The 10,065-nt window shown below is 39.8% G+C and overlaps 1 protein-coding gene across 1 annotated transcript in view; it reads right to left on the bottom strand.

Moving 5' to 3' along the window:
- Nucleotides 1-10,065, bottom strand: part of LOC131190292 (uncharacterized) — a 170,883-nt gene that overhangs the window by 58,849 nt on the left and 101,969 nt on the right. The gene's annotated exons all lie outside the window — the stretch shown is intronic.

Raw genomic sequence — 10,065 nt, 5'->3', positions numbered from 1 at the left:
GAAAGTTAAAATTAAATTAAAAAAATTTAAAATATTAATAAAACCCCAATTTAAAATCAAACTATTATGCCAGTCCCACTTGAATAAATAAATATGTTTTTAGCTCACGACGGAAGGTCCGAAGATCAGGCACTTGACGTAGGCCAGGGGGGAGTTCATTCCAGAGCGTCGATGCTCCCACAGAGAAGGCCCTACTCCTGGGGGCCGCCAGCCGACATTGTTTGGCGGACGGCACCCTGAGGAGACCCTCTCTGTGAGAGCGTACGGGTCGGTGGGAGGCATAGGGTAACAGTTTTGAAATTATAATTTCAAAACTGCCAAGGGGGAGGTGCTAACCACTGGAAGTGGTTGACAGGGTAAGAAGACCTCATCCCCATGCTGTCCATCTCCTCATTGGACTTTTTGAATAGCTTTACATTTTTAATCCACATAGTTTCAATATTTTAATTATTTTTCTGGTTTTTATTATAACCACTGAACTTTCCAAAGTCGCCTTACAGGGGAGATGGGCAGCAAAAAGATTTAATAAATAAATAAAAGTAGTTGCACCAATTAAAGAGAAGAATCAGAGAAAAATGCCTATCCACATCTTCTACAAGCAGCAACACTGTCCTCTGCATTATCATTAACTGCTTTAACATCAATGGCAAATTCTCTGTGCAAGACCAAGATGGCAAGATATAATTAAAAACAGACATGAAAATCAGCCAATTGGACTCCGTTGCTGTGTTTGATTGTGTGTAAAATAGCATTCACTCATCTTCCCTCCTCCCAAAAAAACCCCCAGAGCACTGCATCTATGGGGAAAATCTAGGATGAAGAAGTGGAACTTTTGTAAAGTTTTTCAAATGCTTGTAGCTATTCCTTGACTTACAGCCACAAGTGAGGCCAAAATTGCTGTTGCGAAGCAAGGCAGTTGTTAAATGAATTTTGTGCCGTTTTACAACCTTTCTTGCCACAATTGTTCAATGAATCTGGCTTCCCCATTGACTTCACTTGTCAGAAAGTTGTAAAAGGTGATCACATGACTCAAGACACTGCAACCATCATAAATACATTCCAGTCGCCAAGTATCCAATTTCTGATCACATGATGCTGTAACTCTTAAGTGTGAAAAACAGTTTGCAGTCACTTTGTCAGTGCCACTGTAATTTTGAACAGTCACTAAGTGAATGGTTGTATGTCAAGGATTACCTACACTTCATTTGATCTTAAATTTCCCAAAGTAAAGCTTTAATAATTCTTTTGTTCCTTTCTACTTACAGTTGTTAATTATTAACCTATACAAAGAAGACATTTGCAGCTATAAAAGTCAAGCACAATTGCAAGCATGGCAACTTTCTTTGTTTTGTTCCACTCATCCCTTCTAACAGTTCTTACTAATAGAACGCAGACTGGTGCTAATATTAACCTTAAAAACATGCATACTCAATTTGTATGAGCGGTGTGCACACGGGCATGCCACTCACACAAATGGAGATGCACACGCAGACTTGCCAGCCGCTCACAAGGAACCATTCCCTCCTATGCCCGGCCGGTCCACAAATCCAGAATGGTTTGGGAACTCTGGTCTAGAGCAGGGGTCTCCAACCTTGGCAACTTTAAGCCTGGAGGACTTCAACTCCCAGAATTCCCCAGCCAGCAAAGCTGGGAGTTGAAGTCTGCCAGGCTTAAAGTTGCCAAGGTTGGAGACCCCTGCTCTAGAGTGATCACACACACACACACACACACACACATACCAATCTGCCACAGTGAGCACAAGTAGTGGCAAGGAAAGTATGTCATGGCACACTACTCACTGAGCAGGTTATAGTCTTCAATATACTTCTCTCTCCTTCCCCCTCCTCCATAATAACCTACTTATTTCGTCTTGCTGGACTCACTTAAATTTTAAAATTATTAAATTGATTTTATGGGTTTTAAATTTTTTGTAAATTTTATAGGGAAATATTTTATCTAAAGTAGCCATATTGAATACGTTTTTTAAGGGTTGTTTTTAGCTTTGTATGTGTTGTTGTTTCCTCCCTCCCCTGTATTTTATCCTGGCTGTACACCGCCCTGAGTCCTTCGGGAGAAGGGTGGTCTATAAATTAAAATATTCTATTCTATTCTATTCTATTCATATACCTCCCAGTTGCTAATTTGTTTTTGGGTAAGCAAGTCAGGATAGTTTTGGCATCAGCAAAGAAAACTTACAGTATAAATTAGTGAGAATTAGCTTCATTGTTAAGAGTCTAACAGGTATTGGGTGCCTAGTTAAGGCGGCTGCAGAAAAATAGTATTTAAATCGAAGTGGGAGTTTCTTATTTTACAGCTTGTACAAAGCAAAGAAGCAGCTTGCCAATTTGGGAAGCGACTAAGAAGAGCTAACCTGTTCAACCAGTCTTTCTTCCTGCTGTTTATTAAAAGGTGGGTCAACCATTTTCATTTCTTGTGCAAACAATAGACAATATGTGAGCTGTATCTTTGGAATAGTGAAATCTGGAGAAGCAATTCTTGACTGAATATTTTTACTATGGCTATACAAAGTATTCAAAAGAGATTCTTCACCAATCATTCTGACATGACTGAAGCGGACGCCTCTCAACGGTTAAAACAGCTGTATCCTTTTTTTATTTATTTATTTTGTCACAACAGCATCAACATAAATCAACAAAATATTATATAAGCATATATATGAGCAAAAGTATGTAATAATTGTATTAATTTGATATAATGAAAGGAAACATTAGGACAGGAATGGTAGGCACTTGTGTGCTCTTATGCACACCCCTTATATTCCTCTTAGGAATGGGGTGAGGTCAATGGTAGACAGCTTTTGGTTAAAGCTTTTGGGAGTTTGAAAAGAGACCACAGAGTCAGGCAGTGTGTTCCAAGCGTTAACAACTCTGTTACAAAAATCATATTTTCTGCAATCAAGATTGGAAGGTTGCTTTGAAGACCCTATCTGGTTCAAGTTGCCTGTAACCATGGCATGCACAGTAAACATTTCCACTTCTTCCAAATATTTAGCAAAGCCTCAGTTTCCACATTATAAAAATAGCTGCTTTTGTTTATTATATTTGTGACCTACATAGATGCTTTTAATTGACTGTTTGTAAAGCTGTTTCATTTAATTTCCAGTGCATTCGTTAACTCAGATTCCATCTTTATATTCTCTAGAATAGAATAGAATAGAATAGAATAGAATTTTTATTGGCCAAGTGTGATTGGACACACAAGGAATTTGTCTTGGTGCATATGCTCTCAGTGTACATAAAAGAAAAGATACGTTCATCTTCTTTAGATCACCTTGTTTCTTCACGATCAAATCTTCATATTTATCCACTTTTATTTGTATATCCTCCATTCCATTTTCCGAATAATTGCACTGGTTAATTTGCTCCAAACTCTCATCCAAAACGTCCCCATTTTTTATCAATTTGTATTTTTGAATAATTAAATACATTCTTTCTGTGTAGTCCTGTATAACGTCCCGAACCCATTCTTCTGAAAGAACCTCCATAACAAAATTCCTGCTGAGAATCCCCTTGTAACGTACTTAAACAGCGTAATATAATCCAACAGTCCACAGTCAAACACAATAAGATAAAATCTCCATTCAGTTTCGATTCAACAGCAAAGCTCCCTTTGATGTATCGCTCTGCTTTCAGTTTCTCTAAAACGAAACTGAAGGGGGGGAGGAAGTCAGAAAATCAAAAATACTTGCAAACCAATAATTGCTCCTCACATTCGTTCCGCCTGCTTTTCGTATCCACAAAAAAAATCAATTGCTAGCAGAAGTGGACATCTTCCTCTTTTCCTGCTTTTTCAGGAGCGCAGAGAATACTGGAGGTGGGGGAGGGGTAAATAAGGGGATTCACCGTTCAGGACTTTGTATTACAAAAACAAAGCCCCTAGGGGAATCTACCCAATTCCTCCCCCTTGCTCTGTCTCTCTCTTTCAACCAGAGAGAGAAATGAAGCCGGGATCAGTTGTTAAATCCGGCTTTTACGGTATTCAATGCGGAGTGCCATAAATTGGCACCCAGCGAGAAAGATGGCGCCACCCAGAAGCCAAGATACGTTCATCAAGGTACAACATTTACAACACAATTGATGGTCAGTATATCAATATAAATCATAAGGATTGCCAGCAACAAGTTATAGTCATACAGTCATAAATGGAAAGAGATTGGTGATGGGAACTATGAGAAGATTAATAGTAGTGCAGATTCAGTAAATAGTTTGACAGTGTTGATGGAATTATTTGTTTAGCAGAGTGATGGCTCTAGGGCTAGTTTCAGCATTTTTAAGCTTTGATCCACAGAGAAGTGTTCATTATTACAATACTTTGATAGCATCTATAACTGCCACTTCATATTTTCACACAGCCTCAAACATCCTCTTATAATACCAATGGCTTTATTCTTTTATTTCAAGTGCATTAAATATAATTGCAATGAAATTAATTGAATACAATAAGGCTTTCTCATCAACTGCTCTGGATAAACCTGCAATAAAAACTGTTGCCTAAAGAAGTCTTAAGATCCCTAAAATAATAATAAAAAAAAACATTGTAGTTTGGGGAACACAGTCAGCAGGTATTATTATCCTGATCAGCTGATTTCCATATTTCATTTGTAATATTTTTTATTAAGTTTTGAGTTTTCCTTCCCAAGTTTCTCAGATATCAGTTTAAATATCAGGGGGACATTTTAGTAGTATTCCCTTCAGCGGAAATTAACAGAAAGAAATATGAGATATTGTCCATTTTAGCTTAAATATCTAGATGACCTCGTAATTATGTAGGTCATGTAGCAGTTTAAAAATATGAAGGAAAGATGTAGTTCTGAAACCCTTAAATAGCCATCAGATTTAATAGAAACCTCCCAGCTCTGTCTGTATCCTTCACCATCCTGTATGGTTGGGCCTAAGTGGTCATGTCTGCAGTCCCACCTTGAAGTGTGTTGAAGAACCCTCTTCTTAAGATAATTGCTGGACCCAATGATCCTGGACAATTTCCATTTAGTCTCCAACCGTTTTTTGAGGGGGGAGAAGTTATGAGGAGGGTGGGTAGGCTTCATCTCTGAGGAAGCTAATGGAAAGAGATTATCTGGATCCATTTCAATGAGGTTTGAGGCCATGGTTCTGTATGGTGCAAAACTGATTGTCCTTAATGATGACATGTAGTGAGCCAGGATGGAATTGGGTCTCAATCCTGGTGCTGTTTCATTTTAACATTCAATATATTCAATATTACACATTGGCAATAAAAATCAGAACACCAAATACAAGCTGGGCAGATATGATCTCGTAGATGACCCTCACTCTGCAAGGACCTAGGAGTACTCATTTCAAATGATCTAAGCCCCAGAGCTCACTGTAACAACATTGCCAGAAAGGCATTAAGAGTTGTTAACCTAATTTTGTGAAGCTTCTTCTCTGGCAACATTGTACTGCAAACCAGGGCATATAAAACCTTTGCCAAACCAATTCTCGAATACAGCTCATTTGCCTGGAAGCCACACTGTATGTTGTGTTCTCCTCGCCTCTGTCCGAACAATAGCTTAATTAGCCGGCTCTTATTAGCTCTGGCAGCAAAAGAATCAGCATCTGCCAAGAGCCCTCGATAGCTGCCAAGACGCTGGTGAGTCACAACCTTCAGCTCTAGTCAATCCGTGGATTTGCCTGATACAAAGAGACACACCAGCTCTTGCTGCCTTTTATATCCTGTGGGGTGTGGCTCCATGACTCAGCACTTCCTAGGCCTGCCCCTCCCCTGCTTCTGTTCTTCTCTTCTCTCCTGCCTACAAAACCTAGGATTCAGCCAAGCCTGATTTCCGTCAGCTGGGTCTACAGGCGTGGCCTGGGGGGGGGAAGAGTCAGGGGAAGGAGGCCTCATTATCTCTTTCACCTGGCCTGCTTCTGGCTCCTGGAGATGAGCCAGGGAGGCCGGTGCTCCCGAGGTAAGTCCTGACAGCCCTTCCCCCTCACTGTCCAAGTAGCTTTCTGGCAGCAGGCCCGGCTCCGAGTCACTTTCTGGCAGCAGGTCCGGCTCCAAGGCACTTTTGGGCATGGAGCCAGATTTGGGGGCAGGAGCTACAACACTGTATATCGGACTGTATATTAACACAATTGAACGAGTTTGGAGGTACTCCACTCCTCTGCTCACAACAGAATACCTTATGCCACCAGGCTCGAAATTTTGGGATTGGAAAACCTAGAATTACGCCACCTATGGTCTGATCCAAGTGTAGTACACAAAATTGTCTGCTACGATGTCCTACCTGTCAATGACTACTTCAGCTTCAATCTCAATAATACATGGGCAAACAATAAATACAAACTCAAAGTAAACCACTCCAAACTTGATTGCAGAAAATACGACTTCAGCAACAGAGTAGTCAACGCCTGGAATGCTCTACCTGTCTCCATTGTTACATCCTCAAACCCTCACAGCTTTAACCTTAAACTGTCTACCGTGGACCTCACCCCATTCCTAAGAGGTTCATAAAGGGGGCGTGCATAAGCTCACCAGCATGCCTACCATCCCTGTCCTACTATCCCCATTTATTTGTTCTCATTCCTAGTTCATGTCCATGTTTATATTTATACCTGTTATCTAGTACATGTTTGACAAATAAAATAAATAAAAAATAAATATTGATTGGTATCCCTTTGGACCAGCTTTGGAGGTTAGTAGAGAGAAATTTGAAGATTTGCAGAGTTGTTAAAAATTACTCAGCCCATGTTTTGCCATACTTTATTAGGAAAGATAAACATGACAAATTTAGGGCTATATATGTCCAGAATAGCTTTCCACCCCCCATCAAATTATGTCCAATTCTCAGAGACTAGTTGGACAATCCCCTCAGTTTTCTGGCAAGGTTTTGCCATTATCTTCTTAAAGCTGAGAAAACATGACTAGCCTAAGGTCACCTAAGTTTCATCCCCAAGGCAAGATTAGAACTCACAGTCTCCCAGTTTCTAGCCTGCTGCCTTAACCACTACACCAAATTTACTTTCAAGTTGTCCACCTATCTATAAAAGAGTGTTTCAAACTTGGAAGTGGGCCAGCCACACCCAGTACTATTGCCTTATGTGCCTAATTAACTTTTGAACTCTGAATTTCGCGCTTCCAGTTTTTGACCTGAACAAGAAATGATCAAAGGGAAGACATTCCTCTAACAGAAGGAAAAGGTATTTTCTTCTTCTTCTAACCTTTTACTCCTTACAGCACTCTTGTAACTGTGTGAAGCTGGTCATATCATGGGCAAGGAGTTGTGTATTTCAACTTTTGCAAGAAAGCAGCCTGTTTCAATTCCCCAATCATTTGCTGTATTGTGAAAGCAAAGTTGGAAATCTCAAGGTATTTTAATAATATGAGTGTCAAGGAAAGAGGAGAGGGAAGGCAAACAGAAAGTTTTGTTAGCACAAACCTTTGGCCCAGGAGAGATGGATCAATAGTCCATACTTTGGGTTACTAGATGTCACAATATATCTGTGAAAAAAAAAATTACAGCAAAAATATGCTATTGGGCCAATGCGTACATGAAATAACTCTTCAGTGTCATAAAGACTAGTCTTTCAATCTTATTTTTCCAACAGTTTTTTATTTTCAAAACCATATGCTAGCGATACTATAGAATTGATATGAAAGTGCTTTTCATATATCACCATAGAGATGTTAGACAAGTCATGTGATCTAGGAGGCAACACTGATCGTAGATTTGAAGGGGTTACATGGAAACTGATTTCTGTAATCAGGAATTTCAATGACCACTATTGTAAAAACAATCCAATATTATTTTTAAAAGAATTCCAAGACACTAAAAAAAAAAACCCAGTGTCAGGGTTTTCTGGAATGGCTTCCAAAGCTGACACCCAGATTATATTTCATTTTAAGCTATTTCTGCTGAATGGAGGACATGAGGAGAAAAAGTAGGACATGTCTTCCTTTAGCTGGATGTCTAATAACTCTATCCATGCCCATCCCCTCTCTGCCAAGCTCTTTCAGCATTAAAACACGAAAACAATGTTGAAAATAATGTGAAAGGGAGTGAAGGGTTTTTTGTTTAAATCTGACCAAACTTTTTCTTAATGCCAAAACAAGCAAGAGTACATATTAACTATTTCTTGACATATTCTTCCAAACTCCTTCAACTGCTGTTAATTAAAAAAAAAAGGGAGGAAGTTCCAATGAGTCAATTCCATTTGTTTTAGACAAGTAAGGTATTTTCTCCCCAGGGCCAAAATTCCATTGCTTTATTCCCAAACAATAAATAATTTGATGGAACTTAATTCTAATGACAGTTCCACTGTTACGATCTTGGCCGTAATACAAATGAATTTATTTCTTTTAGCATTTCATGCTCTACTATGGGGGAGAGAAGCAGAATAGCAGTAGAAGTGGTTGGGAGACAGAGAGCATAGAAGTGGGCTGCATTAGCCCAGAACAACCAATGCATGCCATTCTCTTTACATTCACTAATGAATCTTTGTGTGTGTACATTGTGTGCCTTGAGTCAGTTAGTGACTCCTGTTGACTGCTTGGACAAGTCCCTCGGTTTTCTTGGCAAGTTTTTACAGAAGTAATTTGCCATTGCTTCCTTCCCAGGGCTGAGAAGGAGTGACTGGCCCAAGGCTGCTCAGCTGACTTTGTACCTAGTTTCATAGTTTTTAGTTTGATGTCTTCATCGCTAAACCAAACTGCTCTTTTCTAGCCTACTATCTTTGCTTACATTTGGGTGGATCACTATACATAACAAACTATTTAAATCTTTAGCTTTTCTTTCTGGATCTGTTAATACATTCCTCCTATCATTTAGTTAATGGAAGGGTACATCAGCATAAATTAGACACAACCATAGGTTGTGTGAGTGTCAAACATATCAAATGGTGGTCATAATATGTGACTGAAGCCCTACCTCTTTTTCACAAAGTTGACAGTAGCTGCCATCTTGACTTTCTTGACATCCCTATATTCCTAATGTAAATTACATGCCCCAATAGCTAAGCTATAATTTGCCTCGATAAGAAGGCTTGTGAGTGGTGCTATCCTTACAGCATTCACTGTAAAACAATTTAAGGACTGGATTGATGGAATCCCCAGTATTATTTCCCCTGCCGCTGAGCTTCACCTGCTGGGGAGGAAATCAATCACCAATTGCTCTCTTTAACAGGTGATGGGCTGCGGTAGGTAAGGATAGGTGGAGGCTTGGATGAAGACTTTAGCCATCTTTCAAATCGCCTGAATGAGAAGATATCAGCACAGATGTTCTCTGTATTGATGAGCTTTATTCAGGTTATTTCTGGGCACAGGTCTTCTGGTAGATTGCTACATCTGGTCCAAAACATTAACTCTTCTAACAGATTGCATGTGTGGAGAATCGGTACAGGTTGAATCAGAAAGAAATCTGCATTAGGAGACCCTTTTTCCTTTTATCTAGGCATGCCATCTGGCAATTGGGCAAAAGCAGTGATTCTCAAACGCAGAAAATTTAAAATGTGTGGATTTTAGTTCCCAAATTCCTCAACCCTTTTCCCCCTTTTCCTCCCTCATTCATTACCCCTTATCAGGGGTGAAATCCAGCAGGTTCTGATAGGTTCTGGAGAACCAGTAGCGAAAATTTTGAGTAGTTCGGAGAACCGGCAAATACTACATCTGGCTGGCCCCAGAGTGGGGTGGGAATGGAGATTTTGCAGTATCCTTCCCCTGCCATGCCCACCAAGCCACACCACACCCACCAAGCCATGCCCACAGAACCAGTAGTAAAAAAAATTGGATTTCACCACTGCCCCTTATACTCCAAGTTGGGGTCTTATACGATATAAATTTTTGAGTCAGTTTTATCTCTTTGTCCTCCAAAAGTAGCTTCATTTAATCTATTCTGTGTTCCTCCCATTAGGTCTGGGGCTAGTTGTCTGTCTTGGTCCAGCCATGGGTATATCATCAACAATTAGTGGTGCTTTCTCTGTCTATTATGTATGGAATTGCAAGCAGAATATCCTACTTTTGCAATGGCTAATTACTGTCATCTTTTGTTGCTTTGGGAAAGTGTCGCTCTGAGATTTCTAGCATGCT

Source organism: Ahaetulla prasina, chromosome 1 (assembly GCF_028640845.1).
Source record: "Ahaetulla prasina isolate Xishuangbanna chromosome 1, ASM2864084v1, whole genome shotgun sequence".
In the NCBI taxonomy this organism is placed as follows: domain Eukaryota; kingdom Metazoa; phylum Chordata; class Lepidosauria; order Squamata; family Colubridae; genus Ahaetulla; species Ahaetulla prasina.
This window is presented reverse-complemented; position numbering and strand designations above follow the sequence as displayed.